Genomic DNA, 26,335 nt, shown 5'->3' with positions numbered 1-26,335 from the left:
GCCCCGACGGACCACGCACGCCCACGTGGCGGGCCTTTAGTCCCGGTCAGCCACAAGAACCGGGACTAAAGACTTTTGTCGCGGTCCGGAAGAGCCGCGGCTAGGGGGGGGGGGGGCGGTCTTTAGTCGCGACCATTTAGTCCCGGTTGCACAGCCGGGGCTAAAGGCTGTTGCGAACCGGGACTAAAGGGCTTTTTTCTACCAATGGTGTGTGTGTGCGCGCGCGCGCGCTCACGCGGTGTGTGTGCCATTCCCAACGCAGGGGCACATCACGCCGATGACGAAGCTGGCCAAGGTCCTTCACCGCAAGGGCTTCCATATCACCTTCGTCAACACGGAGTACAACCAACGCCGCCTCGTCCGTTCCCGCGGCCCTGACGCCATAGCCGGCCTCCCAGACTTCTGCTTCGCCACCATTCCGGACGGCATGCCCTTGTCTGACGCTGATGCCACGCAAGACCCGGCGTCGCTTTGCTATTCCACCATGACCACCTGCCTCCCCCACCTGAAGTACCTGCTCCACGACCTCAAAAACAAATCAGGGACGCCACTGGTAAGGTGTGTCGTGACGGACGGCCTCATGAGCCTTGGTGTTGATGCTGCGGCGGAGATCGGTGTTCCCTGCGCGCTGTTCTGGACTGCCAGCGCCTGCGGTTACATGGGCTACCACAACTTTCGATTCCTCGTAGATGAGGGTCTTACTCCTCTCAAAGGTATGTATGCATGGATGGCAAATTTCTTGAAGTTGAACTAACATCCTAAGTCTGTAACAACCATTATTGCATGTGTAATATTCAGTTTGCGCAGATAAAGAGTAGGTGACGAACGGATATATGGACATGCCCGTGACACATGCTTGTGGTATGATCAAGCACATGCGCCTCCAAGACTTCCCGTCCGTCATTCGCACCACGGACCGTAGCGACGTCCTGCTCAACTTCATGATACACCAGCTAGAGCAGTCGGTCCGCGCGACCTCCATTATTGTTAACACCTTTGACGAGCTAGAGCAGCCAGCACTGGATGCTATGTGCGCCAAGCTTCCCCTACCAATCTACACTATCGGCCCGCTAAACTTCCTCACCGAGCAGCTGGTCCCCAATGGTGATGGCAGCGATACACTCGCCGCGATATGCCCCAACCTCTGGAGAAAAGATCGGTCATGCCTTGAGTGGCTACAAGGCAGGGAGCCTCAGTCCGTGGTGTACGTCAACTTCGGTAGCATCACCACCATGTCCGGCCAAGAGCTCGTGGAGTTCGCATGGGGGCTGGCCAATTGCGGCTATGACTTCCTGTGGATCGTGAGGAATGACCTCGTAAAGGGTGATGTTGTCGTGCTGCCTCCTGAGTTCCTAGAGGCGACCAAGGGAAGGTGCCTCCTGGCGAGCTGGTGCGAACAGGAGTTGGTGCTACATCACGAGGCAGTGGGTACCTTCCTTACGCACTGCGGGTGGAACTCGATGATGGAGGGGCTCAGCGCAGGGGTGCCAATGCTGTGTTGGCCCTTCTTCGCGGAGCAGCAGACCAATTCCCGCTATGCGTGCATGGAGTGGGGTGTTGGGATGGAAGTCGGCGACGACGTACGTCGTGAGGTGGTCGAGGAGAGGATACGAGAGGTGATGGGAGTAGGAGAGGCAGGGAGGGAGATGAGGCGGAAGGCGGTGGAGTGGAGTGAGATCGCCGTTCGTGCAACCGCACAACATGGTGGCAGGTCGTTGGCCAACCTCGAGAGTCTGCTCAAGGATGTACTATTGAGTGCGGGTAAGAATGTTGGCTAGAATTGAGATGCATGCAGATCCAACCGACAGAATGTCAAATGCGGATTAGTTTCTGCATGGACTGGTTGTCCAATAAGGCTATATTTGTCTTGTTTGTTTGGGTTGTGGCCATGTCATCAGCTTGCCATTGTAGGTTGCTACCTCTATCTGGTTTTATTCTCATATGTTTGTGCCTACATTAATGTATTCTTAATTATTTTTTAAGATATGATACTTCGGAATAAATATGATACGTGGATGCATGAAAGATAGCTATGAATAACATGAATAAATAAAGTGCTTAGTGGTGCGTTTGATGGTTTGGATGATTGCATGTATAATTGTATAACAATAAAAATAGAAGGATTTCAGAGTTGGCTCAATCCTTCGTTGTATTGTGGACAAGCCGGTGGTGTTTCCTGTAAAAACTACCATTCTCCCGGACAACGGGCAGGGGTAGAACTGGAACAAAAATCACCCTCGTGCACCACTTTAACGTGGCGAATTCTAGGGTGGATTAGCAGCATAATAGAAGATGAAGTATTTTTTTTTGCGGGAAAAACTTTCAGTCTATTCATCTTCAATCATGGTAGTACAACGAGCACTAGAAATAATAAAAAATACATCTAGATCCGTAGACCACCTAGCGACGACTACAATCACTGAAGCGAGCCGAAGGCGCGCCGCTGTCATCGCCCCTCCCTCGCCGGAGCCGGGCAAACCTTGTTGTAGTAGACAGTCAGGAAGTCGTCGTGCTAAGGCCCCGTAGAACCAACGCACCAGAACAGCAACCGCCGCAGATGAAGATTGTAGATCAAAAGAATCCAACCTGAAAACACACGAACGAAGACGAACGACGAACAGATCCGAGCAAATCCACCAAAGACAGATCCGCCGGAGACACAACTCCACACGCCCACCGATGATGCAAGATGCACCACCGGAACGGGGGCTAGGCGGGGAGCGTAGGGGAACGTTGCAGAAAACAAAAATTTTCCTACGGTTTCACCAAGATCCATCTATGAGTTCATCTAGCAACGAGTATTCAGATTCATCTACATACCTTTGTAGATCGCGTGCGGAAGCGTTCAAGGAACGGGGATGAGGTAGTCGTACACGACGTGATCCAAATCACCGGAGATCCTAGCGCCGAACGGACGGCACCTCCGCGTTCAACACACGTACGGTCAGCGTAACGTCCACTTCTTCTTGATCCAGCAAGGCAAAGGAGAGGTTGAGGAAGATGGCTCCAGCAGCAGCACGACGGCGTGGTGATGGTGGAGCTGCAGTACTCTGGCAGGGCTTTGCCGAGCTCTACAGAGGAGGAGGACGTGTTGGAGAGGGAGAGGGAGGCGCCAAGGCAAAGGGTGCGGCTGCCCCCTTCCCCTCCCCCCTTTATATAGGGCTCTTGGGGGGGGGGGGGGCGCCGGCCCTGGGAGATCTGATCTCCCAAGGGGGCGGCGGCCAAGGGAGGATTTCCTCCCCCCCAAGGCACCTAGGAGGTGCCTTCCACTTGTGGGACTCTTCCCCTTAGGAACCCTAGGCGCATGGGCCTCTTGGGGCTGGTTCCCCTTGGCCCATGTAGGCCAAGGCGCACCCCCTGCAGCCCATGTGGCCCCCGGGGCAGGTGGCCCCACCCGGTGGACCCCCCGGGACCCTTCTGGTGGTCCCGGTACAATACCGGTGACCCCGAAACTTGTCCCGATGGCCAAAACAGCACTTCCTATATATAATTCTTTACCTCCGGACCATTCCGAAACTCCTCGTGGCGTCCGGGATCTCATCCGGGACTCCGAACAACATTCGGGTTACTGCATATACATATCCCTTCAACCCTAGCGTCACCGAACCTTAAGTGTGTAGACCCTACGGGTTCGGGAGACATGCAGACATGACCGAGACGGCTCTCGGGCAATAACCAACAGCGGGATCTGGATACCCATGTTGGCTCCCACATGCTCCACGATGATCTCATCGGATGAACCACGATGTCGAGGATTCAAGCAACCCCGTATGCAATTCCCTTTGTCAATCGATATGTTACTTGCCCGAGATTCGATCGTCGGTATCCCAATACCTCGTTCAATCTCGATACCGGCAAGTCACTTTACTCGTACCGTAATGCATGATCCCGTGACCAGACACTTGGTCACTTTGAGCTCATAATGATGATGCATTACCGAGTGGGCCCAGTGATACCTCTCCGTCATACGGAGTGACAAATCCCAGTCTCGATCCATGTCAAGCCAACAGACACTTTCGGAGATACCCGCAGTATACCTTTATAGTCACCCAGTTACGTTGTGACGTTTGGCACACCCAAAGTACTCCTACGGTATCCGGGAGTTACACGATCTCATGGTCTAAGGAAAGGATACTTGACATTGGAAAACTCTAGCAAACGAACTATACGATCTTATGCTATGTTTAGGATTGGGTCTTGTCCATCACATCATTCTCCTAATGATGTGATCTTGTTATCAATGACATCCAATGCCCATAGTCAGGAAACCATGACTATCTATTGATCAACGAGCTAGTCAACTAGAGGCTTACTAGGGACATGTTGGTGTCTGTTATTCACACATGTATTACGATTTCCGAAGAACACAATTATAGCATGAATAAAGACAATTATCATGAACAAGGAAATAATAATGCTTTTATTATTGCCTCTAGGGCATATTTCCAACAGTCTCCCACTTGCACTAGAGTCAATAATCTAGTTACATTGTGATGAATCGAACACCCATAGAGTTCTGGTGCTGATCATGTTTTGCCTTAGGGAGAGGTTTACTCAACGGATCTGCGACATTCAGATCCGTGTGAACTTTACAAATTTCTATGTCTCCATCTTGAACATTTTCACGAATGGAGTTGAAGCGACGCTTGATGTGCCTGGTCTTCTTGTGAAACCTGGGCTCCTTGGCAAGTGCAATAGCTCCAGTGTTGTCACAGAAGACTTTGATTGGCCCCGACGCATTGGGTATGACTCCGAGGTCGGTGATGAACTCCTTCACCCAAATTGCTTCATGTGCTGCCTCTGAGGCTGCGATGTACTCCGCTTCACATGTAGATCCCACCACGACGCTCTGCTTGCAACCGCACCAGCTTACTGCCCCACCATTCAAAATATACACGTATCCGGTTTGTGACTTAGAGTCATCCAGATCTGTGTCGAAGCTAGCGTCGACGTAACCCTTTACGACAAGCTCTTCGTCACCTACATAAACGAGAAACATTTCCTTAGTCCTTTTCAGGTACTTCAGGATATTCTTGACCGCTGTCCAGTGTTCCTTGCCGGGATTACTTTGGTACCTTCCTACCAAACTCACGGCAAGGTTTACATCAGGTCTGGTACACAGCATGGCATACATAATAGAACCTATGGCTGAGGCATAGGGGATGACCCTCATCTCTTCTATATCTTCTGCCGTGGTCGGACATTGAGCTGATCTCAATTTCACACCTTGCAATATTGGTAAGAACCCCTTAGATTGATCCATATTGAACTTCTTCAATATCTTATCAAGGTATGTGCTTTGTGAAAGACCTATGAGGCGTCTCGATTTATCTCTATAGATCTTGATGCCTAATATATAAGCAGCTTCTCCAAGGTCCTTCATTGAAAAACTCTTATTCAAGTAGGCCTTAATGCTGTCCAAGAGTTCTATATCATTTCCCATCAAAAGTATGTCATCTACATATAGTATGAGAAATGCTACAGAGCTCCCACTCACTTTCTTGTAAACGCAGGCTTCTCCATAAGTCTGCGTAAACCCAAACGCTTTGATCATCTCATCAAAGCGAATGTTCCAACTCCGAGATGCTTGCACCAGCCCATAAATCGAGCGTTGGAGCTTGCACACCTTGCCAGCATTCTTAGGATCGACAAAACCTTCCGGCTGCATCATATACAATTCTTCCTTAAGGAAACCATTAAGGAATGTCGTTTGACGTCCATTTGCCATATCTCATAATCGTAGAATGCGGCAATTGCTAACATGATTCGGACGGACTTTAGCTTCGCTACCGGTGAGAAAGTCTCATCGTAGTCAATTCCTTGAACTTGTCGATAACCCTTAGCGACAAGCCGAGCTTTATAGATGGTCACATTACCATCCGCGTCTGTCTTCTTCTTAAAGATCCATTTATTTTCTACGGCTCGCCGCTCAACGGGCAAGTCAGTCAAAGTCCATACTTCGTTTTCATACATGGATCCTATCTCGAATTTCATGGCTTCTAGCCATTTGTCGGAATCCGGGCCCGCCATCGCTTCCTCATAGTTCGAAGGCTCACCGTTGTCTAACAACATGATTTCCAAGACAGGGTTGCCGTACCACTCTGGTGCGGAACGTGTCCTTGTGGACCTTCGAATTTCAGTAGGAGCTTGATTAGAAGTATCTTGATCATCATCATTAATTTCCTCTCTAGTCGGTGCAGGCACCTCAGGAACGTTTTCTTGAGTTTCGCCATTTTCCGGTTCAAGAGGTAACACTTCATCAAGTTCTACTTTCCTCCCACTTACTTCTTTCGAGAGAAACTCTTTCTCTAGAAAGGATCCATTCTTGGCAACAAAGATCTTGCCTTCGGATCTAAGGTAGAAGGTATACCCAATAGTCTCTTTAGGGTATCCTATGAAGACGCATTTTTCCGACTTGGGTTCGAGCTTTTCAGGTTGAAGTTTCTTGACATAAGCATCGCATCCCCAAACTTTTAGAAACGACGGCTTAGGTTTCTTCCCAAACCATAATTCTGTTGGGGAACGTAGTAATTTCAAAAAAAATTCCTACGCACACGCAAGATCATGGTGATGCATAGCAACGAGAGGGAAGAGTGTTGTCTACGTACCCTCGTAGACCGAAGCGGAAGCGTTGAGACAACGTAGAGGAAGTAGTCGTACGTCTTCCCGATCCGACCGATCCAAGCACCGTTACTCCGGCACCTCCGAGTTCTTGGCACACGTTCAGCTCGATGACGTGCCCCTAGCTCCGATCCAGCAAAGCTTCGGGGACGAGTTCCGTCAGCACGACGGCGTGGTGACGATCTTGATGTTCTACCGGCGCAGGGCTTCTCCTAAGCACTGCAACGATATATTCGAGGTGGAATATGGTGGAGGGGGGCACCGCACACGGCTAAGAAACGATCACGAAGATCAACTTGTGTGTCTTGGGGTGCCCCCCTGCCCCAGTATATAAAGGAGCAAGGGGGAGGGGGCGGCCGGCCTAGAAGGGGCGCGCCAAGGGGAGTCCTACTCCCACCGGGAGTAGGATTCCACCTTTCCTAGTCCAACTAGGAGAAGGGGGGAAAGGAGGGGAGTGGAGAAGGAAGGGAGAGGGGGCTGCGCCCCCAAACCCCTTGTCCAATTCGGACTGGGCTTGGGAGGGGCGCGCGCCACCTCCTGGCTCCTTCGCACTAAGGCCCAATAAGGCCTAATACTCTTCCCCGTATTCCCGTAACTCCCCGGTACCTCCGAAAATACCCGAACCACTCAGAACCTTTCCGATGTCCGAATATAGTCGTCCAATATATCGATCTTTACGTCTCGACCATTTTGAGACTCCTCGTCATGTCCCCGATCTCATCCGGGACTCCGAACTCCTTCGGTACATCAAAACTCATAAACTCATTATATAACTGTCATCGAAACCTTAAGCGTGCGGACCCTACGGTTCGAGAACAATGTAGACATGACCGAGACACGTCTCCGGTCAATAACCAATAGCGGGACCTGGATGCCCATATTGGCTCATACATATTCTACGAAGATCTTTATCGGTCAGACCGCATAACAACATACGTTGTTCCCTTTGTCATCAGTATGTTACTTGCCCGAGATTCGATCGTCGGTATCCAATACCTAGTTGAATCTCGTTATTGGCAAGTCTCTTTACTCGTTCCGTAATACATCATCTCACAGCTAACATATTAGTTGCAGTGCTTGCAAGGCTTATGTGATGTGCATTACCGAGAGGGCCCATAGATACCTCTCCGACAATCGGAGTGACAAATCCTAATCTCGAAATACGCCAACCCAACATCTACCTTTGGAGACACCTATAGTACTCCTTTATAATCACCCAGTTACGTTGTGACGTTTGGTAGTACCCAAAGTGTTCCTCCGGCAAACGGGAGTTGCATAATCTCATAGTCAAAGGAACATGTATAAGTCATGAAGAAAGCAATAGCAACATACTAAACGATCGGGTGCTAAGCTAATGAAATGGGTCATGTCAATCAAATCATTCAACTAATGATGTGACCCCGTTAATCAAATAACAACTCTTTTTCCATGGTTAGGAAATATAACCATCTTTGATTAACGAGCTAGTCAAGTAGAGGCATACTAGTGACACTCTGTTTGTTTATGTATTCACACATGTATTATGTTTCCGGTTAATACAATTCTAGCATGAATAATAAACATTTATCATGATATATAAGGAAATAAATAATAACTTTATTATTGCCTCTAGGGCATATTTCCTTCAGTCTCCCACTTGCACTAGAGTCAATAATCTAGATCACATCACCATGTGATTAACATCGATAGTTCACATCATCATGTGATTAACACCCATAGTTCACATCGCTATGTGACCAACACCCAAAGGGTTTACTAGATTCAGTAATCAAGTTCACATCGCTATGTGATTAACACCCAAAGAGTACTAAGGTGTGATCATGTTTTGCTTGTGAGAGAATCTTTAGTCAACGGGTCTGCCACATTCAGATCCGTAAGTATTTTGCAAATTTCTATGTCTACAATGCTCTGCAAGGAGCTACTTTAGCTAATTGCTCCCACTTTCAATGTGTATCTAGATTGAGACTTAGAGTCATCTAGATTAGTGTCAAAACTTGCATCGACGTAACCTTTTACGACGAACCTTTTTGTGACGTCCATAATCGAGAAACATATCCTTATTTCACTAAGGATAATTTTTGACCGCTGTCCAGTGATCTACTTTCTAGATCATTATTGTACTCCCTCGCTTAACACAGTGCAGGGTATACAATAGATCTGATACACAGCATGACATACTTTATAGAATCTATGGCTGAGGCATAGGGAATGACTTTCATTCTCTTTCTATCTTCTGTCGTGGTCGGGCTTTGAGTCTTACTCAATTTCACACCTTGTAACACAGGCAAGAACTCTTTCTTTGACTGTTCCATTTTGAACTACTTCAAAAATCTTGTCAAGGTATGTACTCATTGAAAAAACTTATCAAGCGTTTTGATCTATCTCTATAGATCTTGATGCTCAATATGTAAGCAGCTTCACCGAGGTCTTTCTTTGAAAAACTCCTTTCAAACACTCCTTTATGCTTTGCAGAATAATTCTACATTATTTCGGATCAACAATATGTCATACACATATAATTATCAGAAATGTTGTAGTGCTCCCACTCACTTTCTTGTAAATACAGGCTTCACCGCAAGTCTGTATAAACTATATGCTTTGATCAACTTATCAAAGCGTGTATTCCAACTCCGAGATGCTTGCACCAGTCCATTAATGGATCGCTGGAGCTTGCATATTTGTTAACACCTTTAGAATTGACAAAACCTTCTGGTTGCATCATATACAACTCTTCTTTAAGAAATCCATTAAGGATCGCAGTTTTGTTATCCATTTGCCAGATTTCATAAAATGCGGCAGTTGCTAACATGATTCGGACAGACTTTAAGCATCGATACGAGTGAGAAAATCTCATCATAGTCAACACCTTGAACTTTGTCAAAAACCTTTTTCGACAAGTCTAGCTTTGTAGATAGTAACACTACTATCAGCGTCTGTCTTCCTCTTGAAGATCCATTTATTTTCTATGGCTTGCCGATCATCGGGCAAATCCATCAAAGTCCATACTTTGTTCTCATACATGGATCATATCTCAGATTTCATGGCCTCAAACCATTTCGCGGAATCTGGGCTCATCATCGCTTCCTCATAGTTCGCAAGTTCGTCATGGTCTAGTAACCTGACTTCCAGAACAGGATTACCGTACCACTCTGGTGCGGATCTCACTCTGGTTTACTTACAAGATTCGGTAGTAACTTGATCTGAAGTTACATGATCATCATCATTAGCTTCCTCACTAATTGGTGTAGTAGTCACAAGAACAGATTTCTGTGATGAACTACTTTCCAACAAGGGAGATGGTACAATTACCTTATCAAGTTTTCTACTTTCCTCCCACTCACTTCTTTCGAGAGAAACTCCTTCTCTGGAAAGGATCCATTCTCAGCAACGAATATCTTGCCTTTGGATCTGTGATAGAAGGTGTTGGGGAACATAGTAATTTCAAAAAATTTCCTACGCACACGCAAGATCATGGTGATGCATAGCAACGAGGGGGAGAGTGTTGTCTACATACCCTTGTAGACCTGAAGCGGAAGCGATCACAACATAGAGGAAGTAGTCGTACGTTCTCCTCGCGATCCAACCGATCCCGGCGCCGTTACTCCGGCGCCCCCGAGTTCTTGGCACACGTACAGCTCGGTGACGCTCCTCGGGCTCCGATCCAGCAAAGCTCCGGGGAGAGAGTTCCGTCAGCACGACGGCGTGGTGACGATCTTGATGTTCTACTATCGCAGGGCTTCGCCTAAGCACTGCAACGGTACGACCGAGGTGGAATATGGTGGAGGGGGGCACCGCACACGGCTAAGGAACGATCTCAAGGATCAACTTGTGTGTCTTGGGGTGCCCCCCTGCCCCCGTATATAAAGGAGCAAGGGGGAGGCCGGCCGGCCCTAGAGGGGCGCGCCAAGGGAGGGGGAGTCCTTCTCCCGGTGGGAGTAGGACTCCCCTTTCCTAGTCCAACTAGGTTTGGGGAAGGGGGAAGGAAAGGAGAGAGAGAGGGAGAGGGAAAGGGGGCCGCGCCCCCCCTCCTTGTCCAATTCGGACTCCTCATGGGGGGGGTGCGCGCCACCTCCTGGCGCAGCCCTCTCTCTCCCCTCGTGGCCCAATATGGCCCATTACTTCCCCGGGGGGTTCCGGTAACCCCTCCGGCACTCCGGTTTTATCCGAAACCATTCGGAACCATTCCGATGTCCGAATATAGTCGTCCAATATATCAATCTTTATGTCTCGACCATTTCAAGACTCCTCGTCATGTCCGTGATCACATCCGGGACTCCGAACTCCTTCGGTACATCAAAATACACAAACTCAGAATAACCGTCATCGAAACCTTAAGCGTGCGGACCCTACGGTTCGAGAACAATGTAGACATGACCGAGACACGTCTCCGGTCAATAACCAATAGCGGGACCTGGATGCCCATATTGGCTCCTACATATTCTACGAAGATCTTTATCGGTCAGACCGCATAACAACATACGTTTGTTCCCTTTGTCATCGGTATGTTACTTGCCTAAGATTCGATCGTCGGTATCCAATACCTAGTTCAATCTCGTTACCGGCAAGTCTCTTTACTCGTTCCGTAATACATCATCTCACAACTAACATATTAGTTGCAGTGCTTGCAAGGCTTATCTGATGTGCATTACCGAGAGGGCCCAGAGATACCTCTCCGACAATCGGAGTGACAAATCCTAATCTCGAAATACGCCAACCCAACATCTACCTTTGGAGACACCTGTAATGCTCCTTTATAATCACCCAGTTACGTTGTGACGTTTGGTAGCACCCAAAGTGTTCCTCCGGCAAACGGGAGTTGCATAATCTCATAGTCAAAGGAACATGTATAAGTCATGAAGAAAGCGATAGCAACATACTAAACGATCGGGTGCTAAGCTAATGGAATGGGTCATGTCAATCAGATCATTCTCCTAATGATGTGACCCCGTTAATCAAATAACAACTCTTTGTCCATGGTTAGGAAACATAACCATCTTTGATTAACGAGCTAGTCAAGTAGAGGCATACTAGTGACACTCTGTTTGTTTATGTATTCACACATGTATTATGTTTCCGGATAATACAATTCTAGCATGAATAATAAACATTTATCATGATATATAAGGAAATAAATAATAACTTTATTATTGCCTCTAGGGCATATTTCCTTCAGTCTCCCACTTGCACTAGAGTCAATAATCTAGATCACATCACCATGTGATTAACATCGATAGTTCACATCATCATGTGATTAACACCCATAGTTCACATCGCCATGTGACCAATACCCAAAGGGTTAACTAGATTCAGTAATCTAGTTCACATTGCTATGTGATTAACGCCCAAAGAGTACTAAGGTGTGATCATGTTTTGCTTGTGTGAGAATCTTAGTCAACAGGCCTGCCAAATTCAGATCCGTAAGTATTTTGCAAAATTCTATGTCTACAATGCTCTGCACGGGGCTACTCTAGCTAATTGCTCCCACTTTCAATATGTATCCAGATTGAGACTTAGAATCATCTGGATTAGTGTCAAAAACTTGCATCGGCATAACCCTTTACGACGAACCTTTTTATCACCTCCATAATCGAGAAATATATCCTTATTCCACTAAGGATAATTTTGACCGCTGTCCAGTGATCTACTCCTAGATCACTATTGTACTCCCTTGCTAAACACAGTGTAGGGTATATAATAGATCTGGTACACAGCATGGCATACTTTATAGAACCTATGGCTGAGGCATAGGGAATGACTTTCATTCTCTTTCTATCTTCTGTCGTGGTCGGGTTTTGAGTCTTACTCAATTTTACACCTTGTAACACAGTCAAGAACTCTTTCTTTGACTGTTCCATTTTGAACTACTTCAAAGTCTTGTCAAGGTATGTACTCATTGAAAAAACTTATCAAGCATCTTGATCTATCTCTATAGATCTTGATGCTCAATATGTAAGCAGCTTCACCGAGGTCTTCCTTTGAAAAAACTCCTTTCAAACACTCCTTTGTGCTTTACAGAATAATTCTACATTATTTCTGATCAACAATATGTCATTCACATATACTTATCAGAAATGTTGTAGTGCTCCCACTCACTTTCTTGTAAATACAGGCTTCACCGGAAGTCTTTATAAAACTATATGCTTTGATCAACTTATCAAAGCGCATATTCCAACTCCGAGATGCTTGCACCAGTCCATAGATGGATCGCTGGAGATTGCATATTTTGTTAGCACCTTTAGGATTGACAAAACTTTCTGGTTGCATCATATACAACTCTTCTTTAATAAATCCATTAAGGAATGCAGTTTTGTTATCCATTTGCCAGATTTCATAAAATGCGGCAATTGCTAACATGATTCGGACAGACTTAAGCATAGATACGAGTGAAAAAACTTTCATCGTAGTCAACACCTTGAACTTGTCGAAAACCTTTTGCGACAATTCTAGCTTTGTAGATAGTAACACTACTATCAGCGTCCGTCTTCCTCTTGAAGATCCATTTATTTTCTATGGCTCGCCGATCATTGGACAAGTCAATCAAAGTCCATACTTTGTTCTCATACATGGATCATATCTCAGATTTCATGGCCTCAAACCATTTCGCGGAATCTGGGCTCATCATCGCTTCCTCATAGTTCGTAGGTTCGTCATGGTCAAGTAACATGACCTCCAGAACAGGATTACCGTACCACTCTGGTGCGGATCTCACTCTGGTTTACCTACGAGATTCGGTAGTAACTTGATCTGAAGTTACATGATCATCATCATTAGCTTCCTCACTAATTGGTGTAGTAGTCACAAGAACAGATTTCTGTGATGAACTATTTTCCAATAAGGGAGATGGTACAATTACCTTATCAAGTTTTCTACTTTCCTCCCACTCACTTCTTTCGAGAGAAACTCCTTCTCTAGAAACGATCCATTCTTAGCAACGAATATCTTGCCTTTCGGATCTGTGATAGAAGGTGTACCCAACTGTCTCCTTTGGGTATCCTATGAAGACACATTTCTCCGATTTGGTTTTGAGCTTATCAGGATGAAACTTTTTCATATAAGCATCACAATCCCAAACTTTAAGAAACGACAACTTTGGTTTCTTGCTAAACCACGGTTCATATTGTGTCGTCTCAACGGACTTAGATGGTGACCCTTTTTAATGTGAATGCAGTTGTCTCTAATGCATGATCCCAAAACGATATTGGTAAATTGGTAAGAAACATCATAGATTGCACTATATCCAATAAAGTGCGGTTATGACGTTCGGACGCACCATTATGCAGTGGTGTTTCAGGTGGCATGAGTTCGTGAAACTATTTCACATTGTTTTAATTGAAGACCAAACTCGTAACTCAAATATTTGTCTCCGCGATCAGATCGTAGAAACTTTTATTTTCTTGTCACGATGATTTTCCACTTCGCTCTGAAATTCTTTGAACTTTTCAAATGTTTCAGACTTGTGTTTCATTAAGTAGATATACCCATATCTGCTCAAATCATCTGTGAAGGTGAGAAAATAACGATATCCGCCACGAGCCTCAACATTCATCGGACCACATACATCCGTATGTATGATTTCCAACAAATCTGTTGCTCTCTCCATAGTACCGGAGAACGGTGTTTTAGTCATCTAGCCCATGAGGCACGGTTCGCAAGTGCCAAGTGATTCATAATCAAGTGACTCCAAAAGTCCATCAGTATGGAGTTTCTTCATGCGCTTTATACCGATATGACCTAAACGGCAGTGCCACAAATAAGTTGCACTATCATTATCAACTCTGCATCTTTTGGCTTCAACATTATGAATATGTGTATCACTACTATCGAGACTCAACGAACCATTTTGTTGGTGTGTATAACCATAGAAGGTTTTATTCATGTAAACAGAACAACAATTGTTCTCTAACTTAAATGAATAACTGTATTGCAATAAACATGATCAAATCATATTCATGCTCAACGCAAACACCAAATAACACTTATTTAGTTTTAACACTAATCCTGAAAGTATAGGGAGAGTGTGATGATGATCATATCAATCTTGGAACCACTTCCAACACACATCGTCACTTCACCCTTAACTAGTCTCTGTTTATTCTGCAACTCCCGTTTCGAGTTACTACTCTTAGCAACTGAACCAGTATCAAATATTGAGGGGTTGCTATAAACACTAGTAAAGTACACATCAATAATCATGTATATCAAATATACTTATGTTCACTTTGCCATCCTTCTTATCCGCCAATCACTTGGGGTAGTTCCGCTTCCAGTGACCAGTCCCTTTGCAGTAGAAGCACTTAGTCTCAGGCTTAGGACCCGACTTGAGCTTCTTCACTTGAGCAGCAACTCGCTTGTCGTTCTTCTTGAAGTTCCTCTTCTTGCCCTTTTCTTGAAACTAGTGGTCTCGTTAACCATCAACACTTGATGTTTTTCTTGATTTCTACCTTCGTCGATTTCAGCATCACGAAGAGCTTGGGAATTGTTTTCGTCATCCCTTGCATACTATAGTTCATCACGAAGTTCTACTAACTTGGTGATGGTGACTAGAGAATTCTGTCAATCACTATCTTATCTGGAAGATTAACTCCCACTTGATTCAAGCGATTGTAGTACCCAGACAATCTGAGCACATGCTCACTAGTTGAGCGATTCTCCTCCATCTTTTAGCTATAGAACTTGTTGGAGACTTCATAACTCTCAACTCGGGTATTTGCTTGAAATATTAACTCTAACTCCTCGAACATCTCATATGGTCCATGACGTTCAAAACGTCTTTGAAGTCCCGATTCTAAGCCGTTAAGCATGGTGCACTAAACTATCAAGTAGTCATCATATTGAGCTAGCCAAACGTTCATAACGTCTGTATCTGCTCCTGCAATAGGTTTGTCACCTAGCGGTGCATCAATGACATAATTCTTCTGTGCAGCAATGAGGATAAACCTTAGATCACGGATCCAATCCGCATCATTGCTACTAATATTTTTCAACACAATTTTCTCTAGGAACATATCAAAATAAACATATGAAGCGAGCAACGCGAGCTATTGATCTACAACATAGATATGCTAATACTACCAGGACTAAGTTCATGATAAATTAAAGTTCAATTAATCATATTACTAAAGAACACCCACTTAGATAGACATCCCTCTAATCATCTAAGTGATCACGTGATCCAAATCAAACTAAGCCATAACCGATCATCACGTGAAATGGATTAGTTCTCAATGGTGAACATCATCATGTTGATCATATCTACTATATGATTCACGCTCGACCTTTCGGTCTCCGTGTTCCGAGGCCATATCTGCATATGCTAGGCTCGTCAAGTATAACCCGAGTATTCTGCGTGTGCAAAACTGGCTTGCACCCATTGTAGATGGACGTAGAGCTTATCACACCCGATCATCACGTGGTGTCTGGGCACGACGAACTTTGGCAACGGTGCATACTCGGGGAGAACACTTCTTGATAATTTAGTGAGAGATCATCTTATAATGCTACCGTCAATCAAAGCAAGATAAGATGCATAAAAAGATAAACATCACATGCAAATCAATATAAGTGATATGATATGGTCATCATCATCTTGTGCTTCATGATCTCCATCTCTGCAGCACCATCATGATCACCATCGTCACCGGCGCGACACCTTGATCTCCATCGTAGCATCGTTGTCGTCTCGCCAATCTTATGCTTCTACGACTATCGCTACCGCTTAGTGATAAAGTAAAGCATTACAGGGCGATTGCATTGCATACAATAAAGCGACAACCATATGGCTCCTGCCAGTTGCCGATAACTCGGTTACAAAACATGATCATCTCATACAATAAAATTTAGCATCATGTCTTGACCATATCACATCACAACATGCCCTGCAAAAACAAGTTAGACGTCCTCTACTTTGTTTGTTGCAAGTTTTACGTGGCTGCTACGGGCTTAAGCAAGAACTCATCTTACCTACGCATCAAAACCACAACGATAGTTCATCAAATAGACTCCGTTTTAACCTTCTCAAGGACCGGGCGTAGCCACACTTGGTTCAACTAAAGTTGGTGAGATGTCTCCCGCAAGCCATCTGTGTGCAAAGCACGTCGAGGGAACCGGTCTCGCGTAAGCGTACGCGTAAGGTTGGTCCGGGTCATCTCATCCAACAATACCGCTGAACCAAAGTATGACATGTTGGTAGGCAGTATGACTTGTATCGTCCACAACTCACTTGTGTTCTACTCGTGCATATAACATCAAACCATAAAAACCTAGGCTCTGATACCACTGTTGGGGAACGTAGTAATTTCAAAAAAATTCCTACGCACACGCAAGATCATGGTGATGCATAGCAACGAGGGGGAGAGTGTTGTCTACATACCCTTGTAGACCTGAAGCGGAAGCGATCACAACGTAGAGGAAGTAGTCGTACGTTCTCCTCGCGATCCAACCGATCCCGGCGCCGTTACTCCGGCGCCCCGAGTTCTTGGCACACGTACAGCTCGGTGACGCTCCTCGGGCTCCGATCCAGCAAAGCTCCGGGGAGAGAGTTCCGTCAGCACGACGGCGTGGTGACGATCTTGATGTTCTACTATCGCAGGGCTTCGCCTAAGCACTGCAACGGTACGACCAAGGTGGAATATGGTGGAGGGGGGCACCGCACACGGCTAAGGAACGATCTCAAGGATCAACTTGTGTGTCTTGGGGTGCCCCCCTGCATCCGTATATAAAGGAGCAAGGGGGAGGCCGGCCGGCCCTAGAGGGGCGCGCCAAGGGAGGGGGAGTCCTCCTCCCGGTGGGAGTAGGACTCCCCTTTCCTAGTTCAACTAGGTTTGGGGAAGGGGGAAGGAAAGGAGAGAGAGAGAGGGAGAGGGAAAGGGGGCCGCGCCCCCCCCCCTCCTTGTCCAATTCGGACTCCTCATGGGGGGGTGCGCGCCACCTCCTGGCGCAGCCCTCTCTCTCCCCTCGTGGCCCAATATGGCCCATTACTTCCCCGGGGGGTTCCGGTAACCCCTCCGGCACTCCGGTTTTATCCGAAACCATTCGGAACCATTCCGATGTCCGAATATAGTCGTCCAACATATCAATCTTTATGTCTCGACCATTTCGAGACTCCTCGTCATGTCCGTGATCACATCCGGGACTCCGAACTCCTTCGGTACATCAAAATACACAAACTCATAATAATCGTCATCGAAACCTTAAGCGTGCGGACCCTACGGTTCGAGAACAATGTAGACATGAACGAGACACGTCTCCGGTCAATAACCAATAGCGGGACCTGGATGCCCATATTGGCTCCTACATATTCTACGAAGATCTTTATCGGTCAGACCGCATAACAACATACGTTTGTTCCCTTTGTCATCGGTATGTTACTTGCCTGAGATTCGATCGTCGGTATCCAATACCTAGGTCAATCTCGTTACCGGCAAGTCTCCTTACTCGTTCCATAATACATCATCTCACAACTAACATATTAGTTGCAGTGCTTGCAAGGCTTATGTGATGTGCATTACCGAGAGGGCCCAGAGATACCTCTCCGGCAATCGGAGTGACAAATCCTAATCTCGAAATACGCCAACCCAACATCTACCTTTGGAGACACCTGTAATGCTCCTTTATAATCACCCAGTTACGTTGTGACGTTTGGTAGCACCCAAAGTGTTCGTCCGGCAAACGGGAGTTGCATAATCTCATAGTCAAAGGAACATGTATAAGTCATGAAGAAAGCGATAGCAACATACTAAACGATCGGGTGCTAAGCTAATGGAATGGGTCATGTCAATCAGATCATTCTCCTAATGATGTGACCCCGTTAATCAAATAACAACTCTTTGTCCATGGTTAGGAAACATAACCATCTTTGATTAACGAGCTAGTCAAGTAGAGGCATACTAGTGACACTCTGTTTGTTTATGTATTCACACATGTATTATGTTTCCGGATAATACAATTCTAGCATGAATAATAAACATTTATCATGATATATAAGGAAATAAATAATAACTTTATTATTGCCTCTAGGGCATATTTCCTTCAGAAGGTGTACCCAACTGTCTCCTTTGGGTATCCTATGAAGACACATATCTCCGATTTGGTTCGAGCTTATCATGATGAAACCTTTTCACATAAGCATCGCAACTCCAAACTTTAAGAAACGACAACTTTGGTTTCTTGTCAAACCACAGTACATATTGTGTCGTCTCAAGGGACTTTAGATGGTGCCCCCTTTTTTTAACGTGAATGCAGCTGTCTCTAATACATAACCCCAAAAAATGATAGTGGTAAATCGGTAAGAAACATCATAGATTGCACTATATCCAATAAAGTACGGTTATGACGTTCGGACACACCATTATGCTGTGGTGTTCCAGGTGGCGTCAGTAGTGAAACTATTTCACATTGTTTTAACTGAAGACCAAACTCGTAACTCAAATAATCTTCTTCACGATCATATCGTAGAAACCTTATTTTCTTGTCACGAGGATTTTCCACTTCACTCTGAAATTCTTTGAACTTTTCAAACGTTTCAGACTTATGTTTCATCAAGTAGATATACACATATCTGCTCAAATCATCTGTGAAGGTCAGAAAATAACGATACCCGCCGCGAGCCTTAACACTCATCGGATCGCATACATCAGTATGTATTATTTCCAATAAGTCAGTTGCTCGCTCCACTGTTCCGGAGAACGGAGTCTTAGTCATCTTGCCCATGAGGCATGGTTCGCAAGCATCAAGTGATTCATAATCAAGTGATTCCAAAATCCCATCAGCATGGAGTTTCTTCATGCGCTTTACACCAATATGACTTAAACGGCTGTGCCACAAATAAGTTGCACTATCATTATTAACTTTGCATCTTTTTGACTTCAATATTATGAATATGTGTATCACTACGATCGAGATCCAACAAACCTTTTTTGTTGGGTGTGTAACCATATAAGGTTTTATTCATGTAAACAGAACAACAATTTATTCTCTTACTTAAATGAATAACCGTATTGCAATAAACATGATCAAATCATATTCATGCTCAACGCAAACACCAAATAACACTTATTTAGGTTCAACACTAATCCCGAAAGTATAGGGAGTGTGCGATGATGATCATATCAATCTTGGAACTACTTCCAACACACATCGTCACCTCACCCTTAACTAGTCTCTGTTCATTCTGCAATTCACGTTTCGAGTTACTACTTCTTAGCAACTGAATTAGTATCAAATACTGAGGGGTTGTTATAAACACTAGTAAAGTACACATTAATAACATGTATATCAAATATACTTATGTTCACTTTGCCATCCTTCTTATATGCCAATCACTTGGGGTAGTTCCGCTTCCACTGACCAGTCCCTTTGCAGTAGAAGCACTTAGTCTCTGGCTTAGGTCCAGACTTGGGCTTCTTCACTTGAGCAGCAACTTGCTTGCCGTTCTTTTTGAAGTTCCCCTTTCTTCCCTTTGCCCTTTTCTTGAAACTAGTGGTCTTGTTAACCATCAACACTTGATGTTTTTCTTTGATTTCTACCTTCGCCGATTTTAGCATCACGAAGAGCTTGGGAATTACTTTTGTCATCCCTTGCATAATATAGTTCATCACGAAGTTCTACTAACTTGGTGATGGTGACTAGAGAATTCTGTCAATCACTATCTTATCTGGAAGATTAACTCCCACTTGATTCAAGCGATTGTAGTACTCAGACAATCTGAGCACATGCTCACTAGTTGAGCGATTCTCCTCCATATTTTAGCCATAGAACTCGTTGGAGACTTCATATCTCTCAACCCGGGTATTTGCTTGAAATATTAACTTCAACTCCTGGAACATCTCATATGATCCATGACGTTCAAAACGTCTTTGAAGTCCCGATTCTAAGCCGTTAAGCATGGTGCACTAAACTATTAAGTAGTCATCATATTGAGCTAGCCAAACGTTCATAACGTCTGCATCTGCTCCTGCAATAGGTCTGTCACCTAGCGGTGCATCAAGGACATAATTTTTCTGTGCAGCAATGAGGATAAACCTCAGATCACGGATCCAATCCGCATCATTGCTAATAACATCTTTCAACACAATTTTCTCTAGGAACATATCAAAATAAACATATGAAAGCAACAACGCGAGCTATTGATCTACAACATAGATATGCTAATACTACCAGGACTAAGTTCATGATAAATTAAAGTTCAATTAATCATATTACTTAAGAACTCCCACTTAGATAGACATCCCTCTAATCCTCTAAGTGATCACGTGATCCAAATCAACTAAACCATAACCGATCATCACGTGAAATGGATTAGTCTTCAATGGTGAACATCATTATGTTGATCATATCTACTATATGATTCACGCTCGACCTTTCGGTCTCCGTGTTCCGAGGCCATATCTGCATATGCTAGGCTCGTCCAGTATAACCCGAGTATTCTGCGTGTGCAAAACTGGCTTGCACCCGTTGTAGATGGACGTAGAGCTTATCACACCCGATCATCACGTGGTGTCTGGGCACGACGAACTTTGGCAGCGGTGCATACTCGGGGAGAACACTTCTTGATAATTTAGTGAGCGATCATCTTATAAAGCTACCGTCAAACAAAGCAAGATAAGATGTATAAAAGATAAACATCATATGCAATCAAAATATGTGACATGATATGGCCATGATTATCTTGCGCCTTTGATCTCCATCTCCAAAGCATCGTCATGATCTCCATCGTCACCGGCATGACACCATGATCTCCATCATCTTGATCTATATCAATGTGTCATCACATGGTTGTCTCGCCAACAATTGCTTTTACAACTATTGCTATCGCATAGCGATAAAGTAAAGCAATTATTTGGTGATTGCATCTTATGCAGTAGAGAGACAACCATAAGGCTTTAGCCAGTTGCCGATAACTTCAACAAAACATGATCATCTCATACAACAACTTATATCTCATCACGTCTTGACCATATCACATCACAACATGCCCTGCAAAAACAAGTTAGATGTCCTCTTTACTTTGTTTGTTGCAAGTTTTACGTGGCTGCTACGGGCTTAAGCAAGAACCAATCTCACCTACGCATCAAAACCACAACGATAGTTTGTCAAATAGACTCCGTTTTAACCTTCGCAAGGACCGGGCGTAGCCATACTTGGTTCAACTAAAGTTGGAGAAACTGACACCCGCCAGCCACCTGTGTGCAAAGCACGGCGGTAGAACCAGTCTCGCGTAAGCGTACGCGTAATGTCGGTCCGGGCCGCTTCATCCAACAATACCGCCGAACCAAAGTATGACATGCTGGTAGGCAGTATGACTTGTATCATCCACAACTCACTTGTGTTCTACTCGTGCAAAACATCAAACCATAAAAACCTAGGCTCGGATGCCACTGTTGGGGAACGTAGTAATTTCAAAAAAAAAAATCCTACGCACACGCAAGATCATGGTGATGCATAGCAACGAGAGGGAAGAGTGTTGTCAACGTACCCTCGTAGACCGAAGCGGAAGCGTTGACACAACGTAGAGGAAGTAGTCGTACGTCTTCCCGATCCGACCGATCCAAGCACCGTTACTCCGGCACCTCCGAGTTCTTGGCACACGTTCAGCTCGATGACGTGCCCCTAGCTCCGATCCAGCAAAGCTTCGGGGACGAGTTCCGTCAGCACGACGGCGTGGTGACGATCTTGATGTTCTATCGGCGCAGGGCTTCGCCTAAGCACTGCAACGATATATTCGAGGTGGAATATGGTGGAGGGGGGCACCGCACACGGCTAAGAAACGATTACGAAGATCAACTTGTGTGTCCTGGGGTGCCCCCCTGCCCCCGTATATAAAGGAGCAAGGGGGAGGGGGCGGCCGGCCTAGAAGGGGCGCGCCAAGGGGAGTCCTACTCCCACCGGGAGTAGGATTCCACCTTTCCTAGTCCAACTAGGAGAAGGGGGGAAAGGAGGGGAGTGGAGAAGGAAGGGAGAGGGGGCCGCGCCCCCAAACCCCTTGTCCAATTCGGACTGGGCTTGGGAGGGGCGCGCGCCACCTCCTGGCTCCTTCCCACTAAGGCCCAATAAGGCCCAATACTCTTCCCCGTATTCCCGTAACTCCCCGGTACCTCCGAAAATACCCGAACCACTCAGAACCTTTCCGATGTCCGAATATAGTCGTCCAATATATCGATCTTTACGTCTCGACCATTTCGAGACTCCTCGCCATGTCCCCGATCTCATCCGGGACTCCGAACTCCTTCGGTACATCAAAACTCAAAAACTCATTATATAACTGTCATCGAAACCTTAAGCGTGCGGACCCTACGGTTCGAGAACAATGTAGACATGACCGAGACACGTCTCCGGTCAATAACCAATAGCGGGACCTGGATGCCCATATTGGCTCCTACATATTCTACGAAGATCTTTATCGGTCAGACCGCATAACAACATACGTTGTTCCCTTTGTCATCGGTATGTTACTTGCCCGAGATTCGATCGTCGGTATCCAATACCTAGTTCAATCTCGTTATTGGCAAGTCTCTTTACTCGTTCCGTAATACATCATCTCACAACTAACATATTAGTTGCAGTGCTTGCAAGGCTTATGTGATGTGCATTACCGAGAGGGCCCAGAGATACCTCTCTGACAATCGGAGTGACAAATCCTAATCTCGAAATACGCCAACCCAACATCTACCTTTGGAGACACCTATAGTACTCCTTTATAATCACCCAGTTACGTTGTGACGTTTGGTAGTACCCAAAGTGTTCCTCCGGCAAACGGGAGTTGCATAATCTCATAGTCAAAGGAACATGTATAAGTCATGAAGAAAGCAATAGCAACATACTAAACGATCGGGTGCTAAGCTAATGAAATGGGTCATGTCAATCAGATCATTCAACTAATGATGTGACCCCGTTAATCAAATAACAACTCTTTTTCCATGGTTAGGAAATATAACCATCTTTGATTAACGAGCTAGTCAAGTAGAGGCATACTAGTGACACTCTGTTTGTTTATGTATTCACACATGTATTATGTTTCCGGTTAATACAATTCTAGCATGAATAATAAACATTTATCATGATATATAAGGAAATAAATAATAACTTTATTATTGCCTTTAGGGCATATTTCCTTCAAATTCATACGGTGTCGTCTCAACGGATTTCGACGGAGCCCTATTTAAAGTGAATGCGGCAGTCTCTAAAGCATGACCCCAAAAGGATAGCGGTAGATTGGTAAGAGACATCATAGATCGTACCATATCTAATAGAGTGCGATTACGACGTTCGGACACACCATTACGTTGAGGTGTTCTAGGCGGCGTGAGTTGTGACACTATTCCACATTTTCTTAAGTGTGTGCCAAATTCGTGACTCAAGTATTCTCCTCCACGATCTGATCGTAGAAACTTGATTTTTCTGTCACGTTGATTTTCAACCTCACTCCGAAATTCCTTGAACTTTTCAAAGGTCTCAGACTTGTGTTTCATTAAGTAGATATACCCATATCTACTCAAGTCATCAGTGAGGGTGAGAACATAACGATAGCCACCGCGAGCCTCAACACTCATTGGACCGCAACATCAGTATGTATGATTTCCAATAAGTTGGTTGCTCACTCCATTGTTCCCGAGAACGGAGTCTTGGTCATTTTACCCATAAGGCATGGTTCGCACGTGTCAAATGATTCATAATCAAGAGACTCTAAAAGTCCATCTGCATGGAGCTTCTTCATGCGTTTGACACCTATGTGACCAAGGCGAAGTGCCACAAGTATGTGGGACTATCATTATCAACTTTAACTCTTTTGGTATTCACACTATGAATATGTGTATCATCACGTACGAGATTCATCAAGAATAAACCATTAACCATCGGAGCATGACCATAAAACATATCACTCATATAAATAGAACAACCATTATTCTCGGATTTAAATGAGTAGCCATCTCGAATTAAACGAGATCCAGACACAATGTTCATGCTCAAACTTGGCACTAAATAACAATTATTGAGGTTTAAAACTAATCCCGTAGGTAAATGTAGAGGTAGCGTGCCGACGGCGATCACATCGACCTTGGAACCATTCCCGACGCGCATCGTCACCTCATCCTTCCCCAGTCTTCGCTTATTCCGCAGCTCCTGCTTTGAGTTACAAATGTGAGCAACTGCACCGGTATCAAATACCCAAGAGCTACTACGAGTACTGGTAAGGTACACATCAATTACATGTATATCACATATACCTTTTGTTTTGCCGGCCTTCTTGTCCGCTAAGTATTTGGGGCAATTCCGCTTCCAGTGACCACTTCCCTTGCAATAAAAGCACTCAGTCTCGGGCTTGGGTCCATTCTTTGGCTTCTTCCCGGCAACTTGCTTACCGGGCGCGGCAACTTCCTTGCCGTCCTTCTTGAAGTTCTTTTTACCCTTGCCCTTCTTGAACTTAGTGGTTTTATTCACCATCAACACTTGATGTTCCTTCTTGATTTCTACCTCTGCTGATTTCAGCATAGCAAATACTTCAGGAATGGTATTTTCCATCCCCTGCATATTGAAGTTCATCACAAAGCTCTTGTAGCTTGGTGGAAGCGACTGGAGGATTCTGTCAATGACCGCTTCATCCGGGAGATTAACTTCCAGTTGAGTCAAGCGGTTGTGCAACCCAGACATCTTGAGTATGTGTTCACTGACAGAGCTATTTTCATCCATCTTACAGCTGAAGAATTTGTCGGAGACTTCATATCTCTCGACCCTGGCATGAGCTTGGAAAATCATTTTCAGCTCTTCGAACATCTCATATGCTCCATGTCTCTCAAAACGCTTTTGGAGCCCCGGCTCTAAGCTGTAAAGCATGCCGCACTGAACGAGGGAGTAATCATCGGAACGTGACTGCCAAGCGTTCATAACGTCTTGTTCTGCAGGGAGAACAGGTGCGTCACCCAGCGGTGCTTGTAGGACATAATCTTTCTTGGCAGCTATGAGGATGATCCTCAGGTTCCGGACCCAGTCCGTGTAGTTGCTGCCATCGTCTTTCAACTTGGTTTTCTCTAGGAACGCGTTGAAATTGAGGACTACGTTGGCCATTTGATCTACAAGACATATTGTAAATATTTTAGACTAAGTTCATGATAATTTTAAAGTTCATCTAATCAAATTATTTAATGAACTCCCACTTAGATAGACATCCCTCTTCTAGTCATCTAAGTATTACATGATCCAAGTCAACTAGGCCGTGTCCGATCATCACGTGAGACGGACTAGTCAACATTGGTGAACATCTTCATGTTGATCGTATCTTCTATACGACTCATGCTCGACCTTTCGGTCTTCTGTGTTCCGAGGCCATGTCTGTACATGCTAGGCTCGTCAAGTCAACCTAAGTGTTTGCATGTGTAAATCTGTCTTACACCCGTTGTATGCGAACGTTAGAATCTATCACACCCGATCATCACGTGGTGCTTCGAAACAACGAACTGTCGCAATGGTGCACAGTTAGGGGGAACACTTCTTGAAATTATTATGAGGGATCATCTTATTTACTACCGTCGTTCTAAGTAAACAAGATGCAAAAACATGATAAACATCACATGTAATCAAATAATAATAGTGACATGATATGGCCAATATCACATAGCTCCTATGATCTCCATCATCATGATCTCCATCATCGTGTCTCCATGAAGTTGCTCGCCAACTATTACTTCTACTACTATGGCTAATGCGTTTAGCAATAAAGTAA

At 45.0% G+C, this 26,335-nt stretch overlaps 1 pseudogene; it reads left to right on the top strand.

Moving 5' to 3' along the window:
• Nucleotides 1-232: 232 nt before the first annotated feature.
• Nucleotides 233-1,846, top strand: LOC123191343 (7-deoxyloganetin glucosyltransferase-like; annotated as a pseudogene).
• Nucleotides 1,847-26,335: the final 24,489 nt, after the last annotated feature.

The sequence above is a fragment of the Triticum aestivum genome, chromosome 2A, assembly GCF_018294505.1.
Source record: "Triticum aestivum cultivar Chinese Spring chromosome 2A, IWGSC CS RefSeq v2.1, whole genome shotgun sequence".
Lineage (NCBI taxonomy): Eukaryota > Viridiplantae > Streptophyta > Magnoliopsida > Poales > Poaceae > Triticum > Triticum aestivum.
This window is presented reverse-complemented; position numbering and strand designations above follow the sequence as displayed.